The sequence below is a fragment of the Microtus oregoni genome, unplaced genomic scaffold (genome assembly GCF_018167655.1).
Source record: "Microtus oregoni isolate MIOR12 unplaced genomic scaffold, Mior012 000005F_ref0000423, whole genome shotgun sequence".
In the NCBI taxonomy this organism is placed as follows: domain Eukaryota; kingdom Metazoa; phylum Chordata; class Mammalia; order Rodentia; family Cricetidae; genus Microtus; species Microtus oregoni.
Window position 1 is genome coordinate 44,667,628 of NW_024543064.1, and position 16,643 is coordinate 44,684,270.

The following is a 16,643-nucleotide window of genomic DNA, read 5'->3' on the forward strand; positions in this document are numbered from 1 at the left end:
GGAGATGTTCTATTGGGATCTCACCAAGGCCAGCTGGCCTAGGTCTGAAAAAGCATGGGATAAATCCGGACTAGCTGAACATAGCGGACAATGAGGAATACTGAGAATTCAAGAACAATTGCAGTGGGTTTTTGATCCTACTGCACGTACTGGCTTTGTGGGAGCCTAGGCAGTTTGAATGCTCACCTTACGAGACCTGGATAGAGGTGGGCAGTCCATGGGCTTCCCACAGGTCAGGGAACCCTGATTGCTCTTCGAGCAGATGAGGGAGGGGGACTTGATCGGGGGAGGGGGAGGGAAATGGGAAGCAGTTGTGGGGACGAGGCAGAAATCCTTAATAAATAAATAAATTTTAAAAAAAAAGAAATACCTAGGATATTATTGAGGCATACTTTGGGGCATGCTGTGGAGTCTTTCCAGAGAGGATTAACAGAGGAGGGAGAATCTATCCTGAATATCAGCAGCACCATCCTATGGTGCTAAAATATTTGATGGAATATAAAGGAAAAATGGAAAATGAGTACTAGCATTTATCTCCTTTGTTGCCTATGTAACACAATATAACTCTTGTCTTGTGTTTCCACAACCATGCCTTCCTCACTGTGATGGACTGTATCCCTTCAAATCATGAGCCACAATAAATCTTTCCTCCCTACAATTGCTTTGGGCAAGTATTTAGTCATAGCAATTAGAAAACAAAACAAACCAAAATCCTAATGTATATACTAAATAAAGAATATTATTAAAATTAACTTGATTCATCTATTCTTTACTTTGTTTAATATGACTATAATAGATACTTACGAACACATTTGTGGCTCAAAATCATAATACTACTGTACGAAGTTGCTCCTGTGGAGAGAGAGAGGGTCCCCAAACTTCCTTCTCATCTGAAGTACCTTGGGAGACTTTTCAAAAGAGAAATTCTAGATCTCTCTGCTGTGGTGTGGTGATTCTGAGTTGCTAGATCTTTTTGGACTTCCACTATGGAGTTCTATTTTTTGTGTGTTCTTGAGATTATCCCATGGCTTTGATTAACCCAGGTGGGGATTATGGTTCCTGTCTTATAGCAGGACTACCACTGCATATCAGATTTAAAAACAGTTTAACTTCTTATTGTCGGGGTTAAGGTTTAATTGATTTGGGAGAGCCTGGGAATTTTTTCAAGGTGATTCTCAAGGATCAATCAAGGATAGAAACCATTTCTCATCCTTGCTTATTACTGGACATGTTATGGTTGCCACGGAACCTCCTTCTTCCTTAGACTCTAAGCCCCTGTAGAGCATACCCTTCACCAACTGTATCTGTCTATGTGGTAGTCTCAAGAGTATGGCAACATGAAGGGATCTCAGTTGGCCTTGTATAATTGGCAGACTGGCAAAAGCTTTCTTCCTGGTTGGCTCAATTTTACCTCTAGATTTTATTCTGTTTGTTCTTTGACCCCATCTGCCTTTTTCTGAGAAACTGGAATGCTCAGCTCTTTGCCTTCCAGGAGATTTTTTTCCCAGCAACAATAAGAACACTGTGAGTTCCTCATGCCTCTGCAGTTCACCCCGTCTTCCTTACTAAAAAGGTTGAAGACATACGAGTTTTAGAAGAGAAAGACTAGAAAACAAAAGCTTCAAGCTGCCTCTGTCTTCAGCTACAATATTGGGCCCAAGACCCATCCCTCAGCACAGGATGGCAGCAGCGTGCTCAGAATGTAGTGTCAAGAAATCTGTATTCTAGGCTCACTGCTGCCAGTGACTGTCTTGGGACCTGTGCTAGACCGTTTTCTGTGGCCATGTAAAATATTCCAGATCTTGAAAAATATAACCAATGGAAGTTGATTCACAGTTTGTGGAGTTGGGAAATGCAAGCTGAATGGGTTGCATCTGGTAATGGCCTTCAGTGCTACATCATACTATGGAGAAAGAATGAATGCATGAGACAGAGAAAGAAGGGAGGCCGAGGGCTAGAGAGATAGCTCAGCAGCTGGCTACTCTTCCACAGTACCCCAGTTCCACTGTCAACACCCACATGTTGTCTCACAACTATCTGTAACTCCAGTTCCTGGGGATCCAATGCTCTCTTCTGCCCTCTGCAGGCACCAGGCATGGCAAGCAAGTGGTGCATAGATATACATGCCAGCAAAACCCCCATACACAAAAAACAATAATAATTAAAAACGAATGTCAACCAAATCCTTCTTTTATCAAGACCCCACTCCTGGAATAACTAGATTCTTTTTTTTTAAGGATACGTGGATTTATTCCAAATTATATGCCTTTAGGATGTGCAGATGTTTCTGATTATCTTTATAATTTTTCAATTTTTTTGAGATGCGGTTTCTCTGTATAACAGCTCTACCTGTCCTGGAACTCACTCTGTAGTTCCAGGTTGACTTTGAACTTGGAGATCTGCCTAACTTGCCTCCCAAGTGGCCTGGCTCTATCTTATAATTCTTTTTCTTTATTTTATTTTTTGTTGATTTTTATTGAGCTCTACATTTTCTCTGCTCCCCTCCTTGGCTCTCCCCTCCCCCCTCTAACCCTCCCCCAAGGTCTCCATGCTCCCAATTTACTCAGGAGATCTTGTATTTCTCTACTTCCCACATAGATTAGATTCTTTTATTTATGAAGACACAGTCATTATGACCTGATCACCTGTCCAAGGTCCTGCCTATTAACAGCATCATGATGTGGTAATTAAAGTTCAACATGAGCTTCAGAAGGTGCACTGAGCCCTAGCAATCTGGCCTGCCCTCTTCAGTTTCATGTCGTTCATCTATAGCACCAGTAGGTCAGCCAGTAAACAGTAAAGAATCCATGATGACTATGGGATTCTTTGGGGCCCTCTCACTCCCCGACTCTCCAGTCACAGTGATTTAAGGAACACCTGCCAGAAGTAGATAGTGAATGTGTGTTCCGGACACACCAGGGGACAAAAGCCAAAAGTCTTTGCCACGGACTTATTAGAAATAGCCGTGTGGCACTGTAATTGTGATGACTTCCTTTCTCAATGCTGGTAGATTAGACCTCAGTTTAAGTAGTTCTCAGGTATAGAAAAGCCTGTCTGCTCCCTGAGGGAACAGTAAGAAAGAGAAAGAGAGAGAGAGAGAGAGAGAGAGAGAGAGAGAGAGAATCAGCTAGTTAATGACCAGAATGCTCATCTCCTTAAAAACATTTCCAGGTTATCTTTTGTCACCCCATTGCTGTCTTGCATGACTTGATGAATCAGGAAAATTAACAAATGATTTTTCAAAACCACTGGAAACCTTTAAAATAACAAAAATCTAAGGCAGGAGAGGCAGCCTCCTGATTTGGCATAGGGGATTTACATGTAACACTGAAAAAAATGAACACTTATAAGGATTATTTCCTCCTACCAGCCAAAGCTGGGGCAAACATAAGAACATATGATTTCACATTATTTTCGAGCCACTGGATAGGCAGCAGACAATGAAGGCAGAGAAGTGGGTATCTTTTGTGAACTGAGAAATTACCTTTCTTCTAAAAGTCCTCTGAGACACCAGATGACAGAACACTGAACTGAACGATCCTCACTGGGACAGAAACCTTCGAGCTACTTTTACTTGGTGAAATTACGTGCTTTTTTTTTTTTTTTTTTTTTTGCGCCGAAAGGGTGGGGGTTCTGAATGACTGAGTGGGTAATTGAAAACATGGTCGGATTACAGAAGACAGCAAAAATAAATGTAATTAAAAGAGGCCAAAGATCATCTGTGAGATGTACATAAATAATGAGCTACGTGAGATGAGTAGTGAGAGGCTTTCTCTGTGACGAATGTGGGCACAGGGACAAGGTGCTCCAAATCTTACCCGAATCGGCCCTCCAGCAAGGAGTTTCATTAGTGAGGCTGTCCCTTAATACACTGATGGCATCTTTTGGTAGCCCTAGTGGTGACCAAGCAAATTCAGGTTAAGACAAAACTAAATGGAACGCTGCATGCCTTAGAAAGGCTTACCATGCTTGCTAGCTACCTACGGTGTGCCACGTCCTACCTTGGGGACTCTATTAAAATCATGATGTTGCTTCATCTAATACTCTAAAGGCAGTTAAGTTCTGCCCATCCCCATTTCATGGACAGAAAAACTAAGGCCTGGAGCGATAGATACAAATTTTCCATCGCAATGCCATATAACAAGGTTGGCCTTTATGAGACCTCTCTTCAAGCATCTAGGGACCAGTACATACGTCTTTCTTTGGTGACAATTTTCCATTGTGAGAAAAATGGTTAAATATTTGGGCACAGATATTTTCATGAGAGAAGGGAGATTAACACAATGGATTTTGGATAGATGAAATGTTCTTATGTGCTTTCTTTGGGCCTGAAAGAAAAGAAGAAAGAAATCAATATTTATTGACTGCTATTTGGTACTAAATATGACCCCAGGTCCTCTTGAAAACCACAGTGGCATTAATAGTTCCTGACAGAACTAAGATGCAGTATTCAATGATGCCATTTTTCTGGCCTCAAAAAAGTTAAGCAACTTTTTAAAAGTAACCAAACTCTTAAAGGGCAGACAGGTTAAACTCCGGGGGTCATGTTTGCATAGGCTGTAAATACATGGGGTTGGAACAACAGATCCCAGAAGAGAGAAGACTCCATACCAAGAACAGATGAGGCAGAAAGACGTCCAGAAATTTTAGAACATATTCCCATTTTATGATCAGTTAACTGAGCTCCAGAGAGATGTGATCACTGCTCAGTGATCGAATGTATCTGAGTTAATAAACTAACGTTTGAGACTATGCCCCCACGAGTGCCAGCTCTTCTCAGTCCTGAAGCCATTCAGTGGCTGCCGGAGCCACAGCTTCAATTCAAGTGGTTTCCATAAGCCAATTATTCTGGGGGACCTGATGTGGATGGTGATTTATTCTGAGGCTATGAAGGGGTGCCTGTCCTGAGGCCTACTGGGATATTGGGAAAGAAGACATCGCAGTACTGAAGAGGGAGAAAACATGGTTGGAAGCATAAAGATCAGGTTGGGTGCACAAGACAGAGGAAATCATGGCAGAAGAAGCAGAGGAATAGCATGAACAGAGGCCAGGAGACCAGTGAGTTCCAGAGGGCTAAAGCTTACAGAAAAAGGAAGGGAGGGGCGGGGCTGAGTATGAGGAATAACAGAGGTGGGGATGAGCAGAAAGAACTCAGGATTCTTAGTGTTCTATTCTCCACAGACATCCTCATCAGCCCTGCAGATGGTAGCCAGCCTCCACATGGACCAAAAGAGACTTACCTTCTTATAACCTCTCCCACAGTGGAGCAGAAGGACTGCGTGATAGGAGGAAATAGTTAAAGACTTACATCTGAGCCTGGGGGTGAAGATCCCTGGCCCCCTCTTTCTGTCAGACTGTGTGCTTAGGATTAGCTGCCATAGGCAGAGCAAACCCAGCAAGGACCTGGTATGAGGAGAGGCAACCAACAGCAGCCCTGGGACTGAGCTTGGAAGCATGGCCTCTATCAAAGTCAAGCCCAAGGATCCAGAATTCCAGCTGACCCTCGCCAAACCTAGCCCATGAACACCTGGGGAAGCTGCTTCCCCAATTCTGGCCTTTCAGAAACTGGGGGATTGTTGTTTAGTGCTGTGATCTAACACACGGCATTGAGTGGAGGATGAAAGGTTGTACCCAAGGGCACAGAGCAGAGTATACCTCAGACCCTACGTTATTAAGTCTGCCAGACTTCACATTTACTTTTCCCCATACAACATGCTGTTTCTTCTAGTTTCCTTAACGTTAACCAGAAATTGACAAGCCCACACTAATTCATCAGTACTTCCTCAGCCTCCTGCGCGGTGCCAGTGGATGGCATACCCTGAGAAAAACCAAAGGTAAAATAGTGTCTCTGCCCTCTATTTTTCTTATGTTCTTATTAGAAAAATAGTGATTTGACTTCACAGGAGAGCACATAAAATAACTACAATAGAAAAACTGGTAATTTGTGCTAGAGGTAGAACTAGATGTCTAAGAAGCAGTGGCGATTCTTTTGGAATGAAAGACTTGGTGAAAGTTCCACAGGGCAGATGAATTAGAATCTGGGTAAAGCAGAATAGAAATGGGGTGGAGGTGTAGTAATATGAGCGGCGGGGCTGCGTCCCCAGCACCCCGGCCGCCTGGCTAGCTTATGCCCCGAAATAATTACATGGACACTGTATTCTTTTAAACACTGCTTGGCCCATTTCTATCTAGCCTCTTCTAGGCTAATTCTGATATCCTGATCAACCCATCTCTAATAATCTGTGAGCACCGGTCTTACCGGGAAGATTCTAGCCTACGTCCATCCTGGGTCGGAGCTTCATCGCATGTGTCTGCCCAGGAGAGGAGAGGATGGTGTCTCTTCTGAGGCATCTGCTCCCCAGAGGAGAGCTGTCGAGTCTGAGCTCACTTCCTCTTCCTCCCAGCATTCTGATCTGTTTTCTCCACCCACCTGTGTTCTAACCTATGAGGGCCAGCCAAGCAGTTTCTTTACTTTTTTAACCAATGACCTTCCTCCATCATGGAGGGAATGTCATTTTTGAAGTGAGGAAACCTTAGCAGCCAAGCTGTAAGAGCACAAACTGTTAAGCATTTGGGGGACATCATTACTGTAGTCAAAAGTAAGAAGGACAAAGGACACATACACACACACACACACACACACACACACACATCCTGAAAGAAAAAATCCGAGTGATGCATGCAATATGCATTTGCACCTCATCAATTGCTCAAACTGTTTCATGGCCAGCCATTGGCTTTAAAGAGATGAAAGATTCAACACTTTAATTCCTGTCATATTCCTCCATTTTTATAATAAAATACTAGAGGTCACCACTCATTCAATGCTTTCATACACATTTTCATTTATCTCCCATAATTTTTTAATTCCCACTGCACAGATAAGATTAAAGGTTAACAGAAGTTAAGCAATTTTTAAGAAGTTTGTTGACTGGGGATGACTGTACGGGGTTAAGCCTTGGCTTGGTTATAACCCCCCTTTCTGGTACTTTCTTTGTCCCCCCGTATTATTGCAAGGGTTCTAATTTGTCTCATCTCCTCCACCTCACATTGTTCCCACATGGTGTGCAGTTATCCTCAGAAACATAGCTCTGATTTTACTAGGCCTCTCTCAATCCTCCCAATAACCCTGTCCTAGAATGGAGTTCCAGTCACCTCCCACAACACAAAGGCCTGTGTATTCTGGCTCATGGCAACCCCCTGACCCCAAAACTGGTTCTCTGGCCTTTCTTGAATTGTTCAGTTCTGGAATATTCCCTTATAGTGTTCTACTTGCTTCTCTGTCTTTTTTCAGAGGTATCCCAACTAACTAGTCAAATGTGGATCATTCTGCCAGCCAGCCACTGCAGCCCCTCTTCTCTACTGTCCTGCCCATCTGACGTCATATCCTCCCATTCCTTTACTGCTTCATAACCTGGGCCCCATGGAGGCAACTCCTCTGATTTGTATTGTTCAAAGCTATTTAGGGTAACCAATTTATCCTAGGACTCTCTCCCCTGAAAGGTTCATTTCCTGGGAACCGTTCCAAACTATTGGCCAGAGAGGAGGGCTGAGTCAAGTTCTAGGATCAAGACCCTGACTGTTGACAAATGCCACACGTCAGGTCATCACATACAACTCCAAAAGCAAGAGATGTTCATCTAGGGGCTGCCTCGGAAATCTTTGTCAAGGCCTCCAATCAAAATATGTAGCTTCTTCTCCTTGACTCCCATCTCATGGTATAAATAGCTTCGTTTGACTTCACTTTCCATCTTGACCCTCACTTGGAGTGTACCCTGTTACAAGTGAAAAGATAGATGTCTATGCCCCTAATGCTTTATAACTGATGGGTACCCAACATTTGCTTGTTGAAATAAATATTTGTATAAGTATAGACAAAAACCCTGGAACAAACCTTTGTCAACATTGCTCACTTATAGAATGTTATAGAATGATTTGGAATAACTATTGAGAGTGTAACAGGCAGGGAAATGTGTAACAATAATACTTGGGTTACTAAAACAGGGATTGATAGGGCTGCTGAAGAAGGGTGTAACGATTAGCATGTATGGGTGTGCGTGTGTTCATGTATGTATATGTGTGTGCTTGTGTGTGCTGCGTGTGTGTTCATGTATGTGGTGTGTGTGTAAAACATGGAGCAATAAATGGAGTGGGGGAAGGTTGGTTATAAGACAAAGAAATAGAAATAGAAACACAATAGAGAGGAGTCAAGGAAACAAGAAAAAAATGAGAAAGTAATTTCAGCTTTAAAGCTTATAGTTAAAGATGTTTATTGAAACATTATGTAAGCCTGGATAATCAAAAGTATCAAAACTATTTATGTTATAGAAGTAGGTTCATTGCACACATTTTACTTGAAGGTTTTAGTTTTCCTCAATAAAAGCTCACTAATGGTTTGCATTTGTAATAAAAACAAAAGAAGACAGGAACCAGAGGTTGGGTAGTTATGAGGACTTGGCGTATAGATCTAGGAGAAGGGTGTGCCAGAGCTGAGACCAGGAGAAATGACTAGAGAGGACAGAGGAGAAGGACAGAATGCTAGCCACGCAGGTCGCCTTGCTGGCTTCTCTGCTTGCAGGACGAAGACCTGTGTAGCTAAGATACGCAGACCACAGCTGGCCCACTAGTGTGTGAGCGCAGAAGCACTAAACACTCATGTTTGTGTACCAAGGACTGTTTGCAAAGGCTCAGCAATCTGTTCTGTATTCTGGGTTAAAGTTCCTTTGTGGTTTTGTTGTTGTTTGTTTGTTCTGAGAATACCTGTAAACAAAAGCTTTCCTTGTCTCTTGAATCTCCTTAAAAAAATAGCATGAAATTCGAGAGATTTAATTCTTCCACAGGGAAGCATTGTGAAGCTATAGCTTGGCTTAATTTAGCAATTTTATTTACAGGGTAAAGTGTCAGTTGCAAGCCTGATTCTTTGCCAAGACAGCATTCCCAGACCTCTAAGCAAAGTTGACAGCCGATGTTACCAAAGCAAAAGTCTCTGGCTTCACCCGGGCCTGCTCAGAGCTCCAGAGACAGGGCTGATGGAAAGCACTGCGAAGACATTTATTTTTCAACAACGATGTACATAAAACATACAGAGGCTATGCATATTGTAGTATTCTGACTTACAGCCTACCACAGAGAAACAAGTGGAGAGCTGGTGAGATCTAAATAAAGGGGTGGTTACAGAAGATAGCAACCTTAGGGGATCTGGTGAGGGGGACAGGCACGTTTTCTATATTATCAGAAGGCTATAGCTGTGAATCTAAAATGATCCAAAGTTGGGACAGTTTATTTAAGGTCATCTGGGAAGAAGCACAATGTTAGTGATGGTATCTTAGGCATGTTTACATGTCACTTGGGTGTGTGTGGTGTGCAAGCGTGTACGTGTGTTACATGGTGTACCTGTTGGCATAGTGAGTGTGCACATAAGTGTGCCAGTGTATGTGTGGAGGTCAGAGGAAAACCTCAGGTGCGGTTCCTAGCCTTCCATCTTATTTGAGACAGGATCTCTTTTTGCTGTTTGCCCTGTTTTTGCCTTCCTTTTCAATGTGGGAGCATTTGGGTTCCGATCGCATGCTGCCATATCTGGCGTGAGAAGGGTTCTGGGCATCTGGACTTAGGTCCTCAAACTTCCTCAGCAATCACTGTGCCTCCCCCCCCCCCCCCGAGCCATCTCCGCAGCCTGTAATAGTTTCTTATTTACTGAATCCCCATCACGTGCTCGCCGTTTCCAGTTAGTTTTGACAGATGCAGTAGATAAATATTCCCCTATCAGTATCCCTCACATGGTCACAGGGTTCTCCCCTCTCCAGGTCCCACTGGGGCCGGCTCCCTACACCTCTTTAAATCCCTCTCAGCTGCTCTTCGTCACTGAAGCAGCCACACAACCTTGAGAGCTTCAGAGGAATCACACGGACTTGCAGCCATCTCACTCCGGCTTGCTTCCTTGGCCTCCCGAGTAGGGGTTTCTTAGAAGCATCATATATCAGATGAGCTATTTTTGTTTGTGGAACTCTTTATCTGATGCACTGTAAGATCTAACAGGTAACACAGCTGGGGTTTAAGCTGAAACCCTATCTCCGAGATGACTTTCTTAGCCACCATGCCCAAAAAAAATGTTTTGTGCTCAATGTTTTAGCTCCACAGTGTTGTTTTGCACACTGCATCTGTTTAATAAACAGCTACCCATTTAGCTATACACTCTCATCCCTCTAAGTAGCCAGGCTGTTATCACTGGGTTTCCAGCCTCACCCTAGGGCAGGTGGCAAACACTACCTTAGGTGGCAAGGTTCAATAGCACTTTCTTCTGAAAAGAACAGTCCAGACATGTCCTTGTCCCTGTACATGTCCCCTGCCCCTCACACCCATGACTTAAAAAAACAAAACAGAAAGGTATCAATTTAAGCAGTTTTGATTGTTTTCAGTGTCTGAGCCTGCTGTACCTTGAGGCCCATGGAGATAAAATTGTACCTAGTGGACAGAAACAACTTCAGGTTTCTTTGAAGCATAACCGCTAGTATCAACAGCCATGTTTTAAGATGTGCTGGGCTCTATTTTCAATATCTAAACATCAAGTTATTTATATCAAATTCAATGTCAAAATATTAAGTTATTTAATTCCGTTATTGTCCCAATGTTATTACCAAGAAACTGAGGAACAAAGAGCTCAAATAAAATGTCTGGGTGATGTAACTCTAGAGACAAGACTCTTCACCAGTTTTGATACTGCCTCTCAAAGAAATGGACTGCTTGTGGGTAGTGAACACTTTCTGGCTAGAGTAGAAACAGAAAGCCCAGAACACCTCTGCCCTGGGTAGGTTTCTTCCCTCAGAGCCCCTTTGATGTCTTCAGAGGTAATATTCGCCAGCACAGAATGTTTATCACAGCTTGTCATCTTCAGTGCTTTTCGTGGTGTCTGACACATAGTAGGCCTGCAATAAAACTAAATTAAAGTCAGACATTTCCACATCTAGGGTCTGTGAAGACAGGAAGAACAAATCTAATCCTGGAAGCCCTCCCTGACAGGGGCAAGTGCTTTCTGGCTGGAGTCAGTTCTGCTTGCAGGATGACATCATCCACTGCCTGAGGCCTGAAGGTCAGAGGGCACGGCTTTTGGCTAGTCTCCCTAGTCAGCCCCAGGCGGGCACTGAGTCTATCAAGGACACTCTTTAAGAGTCTGATAAATCAAATCCCAGTGACGCAGGCATGCACAGTCAGTTGAATCCCTGAATGGCTGAAGTCCCTAATCCATCTTCTGGAAAGGGGATGCTGAACTGTGCAGTGGGACAGATAATAGAGCTCTTTCAGGTCAGCCTGGAGGAAATCAAGAGCAAGTCATTAAAGTTGTGATCAGATTTGGATAACTCTAATTTAAAGGAAGAACAAAGAAGGAATTTATGAAACAGAAATGAGATTTACAAGGGTTGGTTCTAAGTACCACATTAAAAAGAATAAAAGGAACCAATGAAAACTCTGCAGGCCTTGGGCGGGTGAAAGAATTACCCTTCACTGCAGGAAAGACCTTTGAGAGGAGAGTCCCAAGGCTGGACAAGATTGACACTTGGGAATTGTCTTTTTGATGCACAGAAGTGTGTTCTGTAGACAGACGTAACTTGGTGGGAGACAGAACCCTAAAGACCTGTTGCAGACTCCAGGTTCCTTAAAGAGCTACAAGATCCGGGCATCTCACTTTGTTATTTTGTAAAAATGAGAATAGTAACACCTTCCTCAGGGCGCTTGAGAAGATTTGAGCTAATGTATAGAACAAAGAGATCACCACTAAACAGCAGCTGCTACCATCAGACACTGTCCAGAGAGCAGTTGGCAGGAGGCGGCCCGTTTGCTGCTCTCCCTAAGCCTGACCACTGGTAGGGTGGAGTTATTGACAGGGCTCTTGCATGGACTGGAATTTGGGTTAAGGGTTAGAGTACAAGCTCTTTTGACTGTATTCTGCTAAATTACCCTTTTAGCTGCATCTCCCACACATCCTCTCTGCCTTCCCTCCACTCGTTCATGCCCCCAGATCTTTTGACAAAGCATTTGCCATCTACCTTCTTTAGTGACTAACAGCCAATAAGAGCAGGCCGAGCACAAGCAGGCAGTCTTATGTGCCTGCATCAGTGTGTCTCTGTCTGCCCATCAAGTGCCAGTTGCCTAACAATCTGTTGGCATCAGAACACAAGGGGAGGGCTTCTCGCTCCCACATGGAGAAGTGCGTGGATAGTTCCTGGAAGACAGGTTGTGCGGCAATGCACTGGAGACACTGGTGTCTAGTGTGGGGGGCAGCATTCCTGATAGAGGACAAAAGGTGAGGGAAAGCCAGGCCCAGCAAGTCGGAGCTTTGTCTGTACGACAAAGCTTTCTTACCAATTGGCTGTTAAGAAAGACTAATTTGAAAGTGGTAGTTTTGGTGAGGGATAAGGCTGAAGGCTCTGGCACAGGAAAACAACAGGTGGGCACTCTTTAGCTAAGTGCTAAGAGTTCAGGACACTGGAGGATGCTACACCGAGCATTTGAGCATTGTAATTGCTGCCTTCTCCCTAGAGGCATGGGAGAACAGGAGAGGAGATGGTAAAACAGCAAGCAAAACGTGTTTCTGACGGTCGTCATCTGGGAAGTAGATGATGCAGGCCAATTCATCTGGGATGAAGAGACCTGGAAAATTAAGGGTATGTGAGTTAGGCTGGTGGTACACAGTCCCTGGGGAAAGAGGAGGAGGAGATCCGGCTTCCAAGTTACTTGCGTGGCTGACTGCTGAGGGCAACGATCACTACAGCAGCGACAATGACGAGAGTCGCGCTGGAACAAGTAATGTGGGAGTGAGGAGGCAGGACTACCTCTGCTGATCTGAGGTGCATCTGTGTCACCGACCTGGTGCTGCCCAGCAAGTTATTTGCCTTGCACTAGGAATATCTATTTTTTGAAATTTTCAATCAAAATAAAAGAATTTTTAAATTTTAAATAAATTTAAATTTTAAATTTTTAAATAAAGAATGGTCATAAATGAGGTTATCCTGATGAAATATCCATTCCGATCAGAGCAGTGGGATTTAGAACCAAATGAATAGACAGAAAACAAGGGGCACCTCAAACGGAAGCCAGACTGTAGGAAGGAAACCTAGTCAAGGTCCTTAATAGAAGCTAGGAGCCAAAGCCTTCCAGAAAGGGGATTGTGGAGTCAAATCCTGCAGCAGCAGATTCTCAGGGAGACTGAAACAGGTTAACCATTTGTAGTCCTGGCTGGAGCTGCTCCCATGGTCCATGTAGCTAGAAAGGAGGCAGCAGCAGATTCTCAGGGAGACTGAAACAGGTTAACCATTTGTAGTCCTGGCTGGAGCTGCTCCCATGGTCCATGTAGCTAGAAAGGAGTCAAAGATTGAGTGGAGCAGAAAGAGGCGAACAGGAGGGGATTGTTGAGGACCTTAACTGAGAAAGGAAGGGAAGAGAGAGAAGAGGGGGGAGGGAGGAAGAGGAAAGGGAGGGAGGGAAAGAGAGGAGGAGGAAGGGAGAGGGAAGGGAGGGAGAGAGAAGTCTCTTGAGAAGCTTTACAAAGCAAGCTCTCAGATAAATTCCAGAGGAACAGTCAAAATCTTTTTAAGGTGATGTTTTCTAAAAACCTAGTTTATACAGTGGAACCAGCTAAGATGTCTACAGGTAAAAAGAGAAGGAAAATACTTCCCCTAATGCATGTGTATGTTACACAAGAGATGCTTTAATTAAGAAAGCAAGTTTGTACCCCCAAAAGTGTTTGCACAAGGATTGTTGAGAACTTAAAATGTACTTCACACAAAAGCCACAAAGATTAAGTTTTCTGATTCAGAGGTTGCCAAAGCTTATTGACATATACTTTTTTATGCATTTTTATTGAGCTCTACATTTTTCTCTTCTCCCCTCCATGCCTCTCCCCACCATTTCAACCCTCCCCCAAGATCCCCATGCTCCCAATTTACTCAGGAGAGCTTGTCTTTTTCTACTTTGCATGTAGATTAGATCTATGTAAGTCTCTCTTAATGTCCTCATTGTGGTCTAAGTCCTCTAGAATTGTCCAGGAACACGAAGTAACCAACGGGGTAAACAGAACTGTGGCACTGACTTGACATATAATTGAAACCACAATGGAAATAGTAATGACAAGAGCAGCACAAAACAATTGGGTTATGATGCCTAGTGCAGGGGTTCTCAACCTAGGGGCCATGACTCCTTGGGTCACATATCAGATATTTACATTACAATCTATAATAGTGGTAACATTACAGTTAAGAAGTAACAACAAAATAATTTTATGATTGGGGGTCACCACAACATGAGGAATTGTATTAAATAATCACAGCATTCCAAAGGTTGAGAACCACTGACCTAGTATGACCCAGGATTGTGCTAATAACTTGGTATTTCTGAACTCAAGGAATCGCTATTGTAATCTGCAAGGCAAAACTTTCAGCCCACTTTCTGCATAAGGGATGCAGAGTCTCTGGCCCTGGCTCAAGTGGGCCAGTGAGATACAGGGCACATTTACACAAGGCCCACGTGGGAGCATGCACTCTTGAGCATCTTCTAAATTTGTTTTCCATCTGACTCTTCCCCTTTCTGCTCTAACTTTACCTTTCTTTCTTTCTTCCTTCCTTCCTTCCTTCCTTTCTTTCTTTCTTTCTTTCGTTCTTTCTTTCAAGAGAGAAAAAGGTAAAATAATTCTGTTTTTGGAAAATAGTATAAATATAGAAATAATGGCCTCTAAGTTTTAGAGTCTATAGAAATCATAGTAACACACACACACATACACACACGCACGCACACACTCACTCCCTCAGACAGAAACACTTAGATTTACATACCTATTTATCTTTGTCATTTCAATAGTAATGTAGGATGTGGAACCCAACTGGAAGGGTTCTGAGTTCAAATTCAGTCTCATGTTTATGTACCACTGTTGATAGCTATGGTGGTGGAATCCTACCAAGTATGGTATAAAATCCATTTTCCCAGCCAAGAATGTTCTCTTTGTTCCTTCTTCTTCAACACAGAAATGGGCCTTTCCTCACTCCCACTCCCCGATAAACTATTGACTTTGTCCCACCCGCTACTTAAGTGTATGATTTGGGTTACGATGCCCTGGTACAGATCCCACACTTGACCAGGAGGTGGGTAGAGGATGTATTTTCCCTGAAAATCAAGAAGGGCTTATGTAGAACAAGGAGTTCTCTTGCCCAGAATCCAAATGGCTTAGACCCCAAGTCGTAGAGAAGCCAGATAGGATGAAGAGGATCTCAGCTGTGTCATTAATCTTTTCCTTGCCTGGGCTCCACCTTCAATGCCACCTGTACCAACAGGTGGGAAACCCAAGGTCCTGTGCACCAGCCATCACCTGGCTCCCATGGGAGTTGTACAGAGAATGACATTACATCTCTGTTTAAGAACACATAAGAATGGCATAGAACTGGTAAAGCACATTTCCTTAAAATGCATGCATACATACATACAAACATACATACATACGTACAAACATACATGTTTTGAAGTGTTCTAGGAATGGGGAGGCAGTGCAATAAATTCCTCACAAGACAGTGTAATGTTTTGAGTTCAGGACTCTCCTTCTAGCTGGAACACTATGTTAGCCTAGAAGAAGTCAAGCAAATGGTTGTCCCCATTTTTAGGAGATTATGATATTAAAAGTCTTGAAATGCCTTTGGTCAAACATATAGGGTGGGACTTGGGAAGAAATCAGAGGTATATCATTTCTATCAGGACAGGAAGCAAATGGGGAACTCAGTACTGCTAATGAATATTATTGGCAGATGAGCTAACTTTTTGCCTCTTCAAGACCAAGGTGACCCTGGGGGAAGACTCTACCCATGGAGCCCTCAGATTATTAGTGTAGAAGCAGTCAAGTTCTGTCATTCTTATCCTCATATGGAAGAGAACTTTATGGAGATGCTGTGGGAGCACATTCCACTCTTTCAGCCAATAGCCTTTAAGATACCAGCCCACTTGGGCATGGTCTCTGATACTCTTAAAGTTGTAAAGCATGTGACTGCTCTCTTGCTTCTGGCTCCCGCTTCCGGCTGCTAGACTCTGTTCCTGTTTGCGCAGAGGACTACTATCTAGGACAGTGATCTGTAAGTTTTCCCCTTAAATAAATAATCTTTTTATTATTCATAATTCTGAACTGGTGTGGGATTATTTTGTGTCTTCCATCATCATGGGGAGTGCTTTGATAATCTAATGAGTATTAAAGGGATGGATGCCCCTTGGTTTGAGAAGATAGAACACATAGAAAGTGCTGTAGATGGGAGGAGTGGCGAGCTAAGAATGACATTGGTGGGATGGGGGACGAAGTTTCTAGAAAACAAAACCTGAGTCTGTGGTCGAAATGCAAGAGAATTTAGCTGTAGACAAGTCTGGGTCAAAGCCACGTGAAGTATACTGTCAGATAGTGTTCAATCCTTTGATTCTGCAGAGGCCACCTGAGTTTAAAGCCCCACCCCACCATTGAGTAGCTTTGGGGTCTTAAGCAAGCCAATACTCATATATAAGATGAGGATAGTCATACCCAACTGAGGGATGGGCTGGGGGTGGCATAAACTAAATTCTGCGATCAGTCAAGTGTAAGCACAGAATGAATAAGAAGTGGAATGTAGAGCCAATGCCTGGGCCCC

At 43.4% G+C, this 16,643-nt stretch overlaps 1 protein-coding gene across 2 annotated transcripts in view; it reads right to left on the bottom strand.

Annotated features, from left to right (window-relative positions):
• The window catches only part of Dab1 (DAB adaptor protein 1), a 1,107,419-nt gene that overhangs the window by 479,664 nt on the left and 611,112 nt on the right, over positions 1–16,643 (bottom strand). The gene's annotated exons all lie outside the window — the stretch shown is intronic.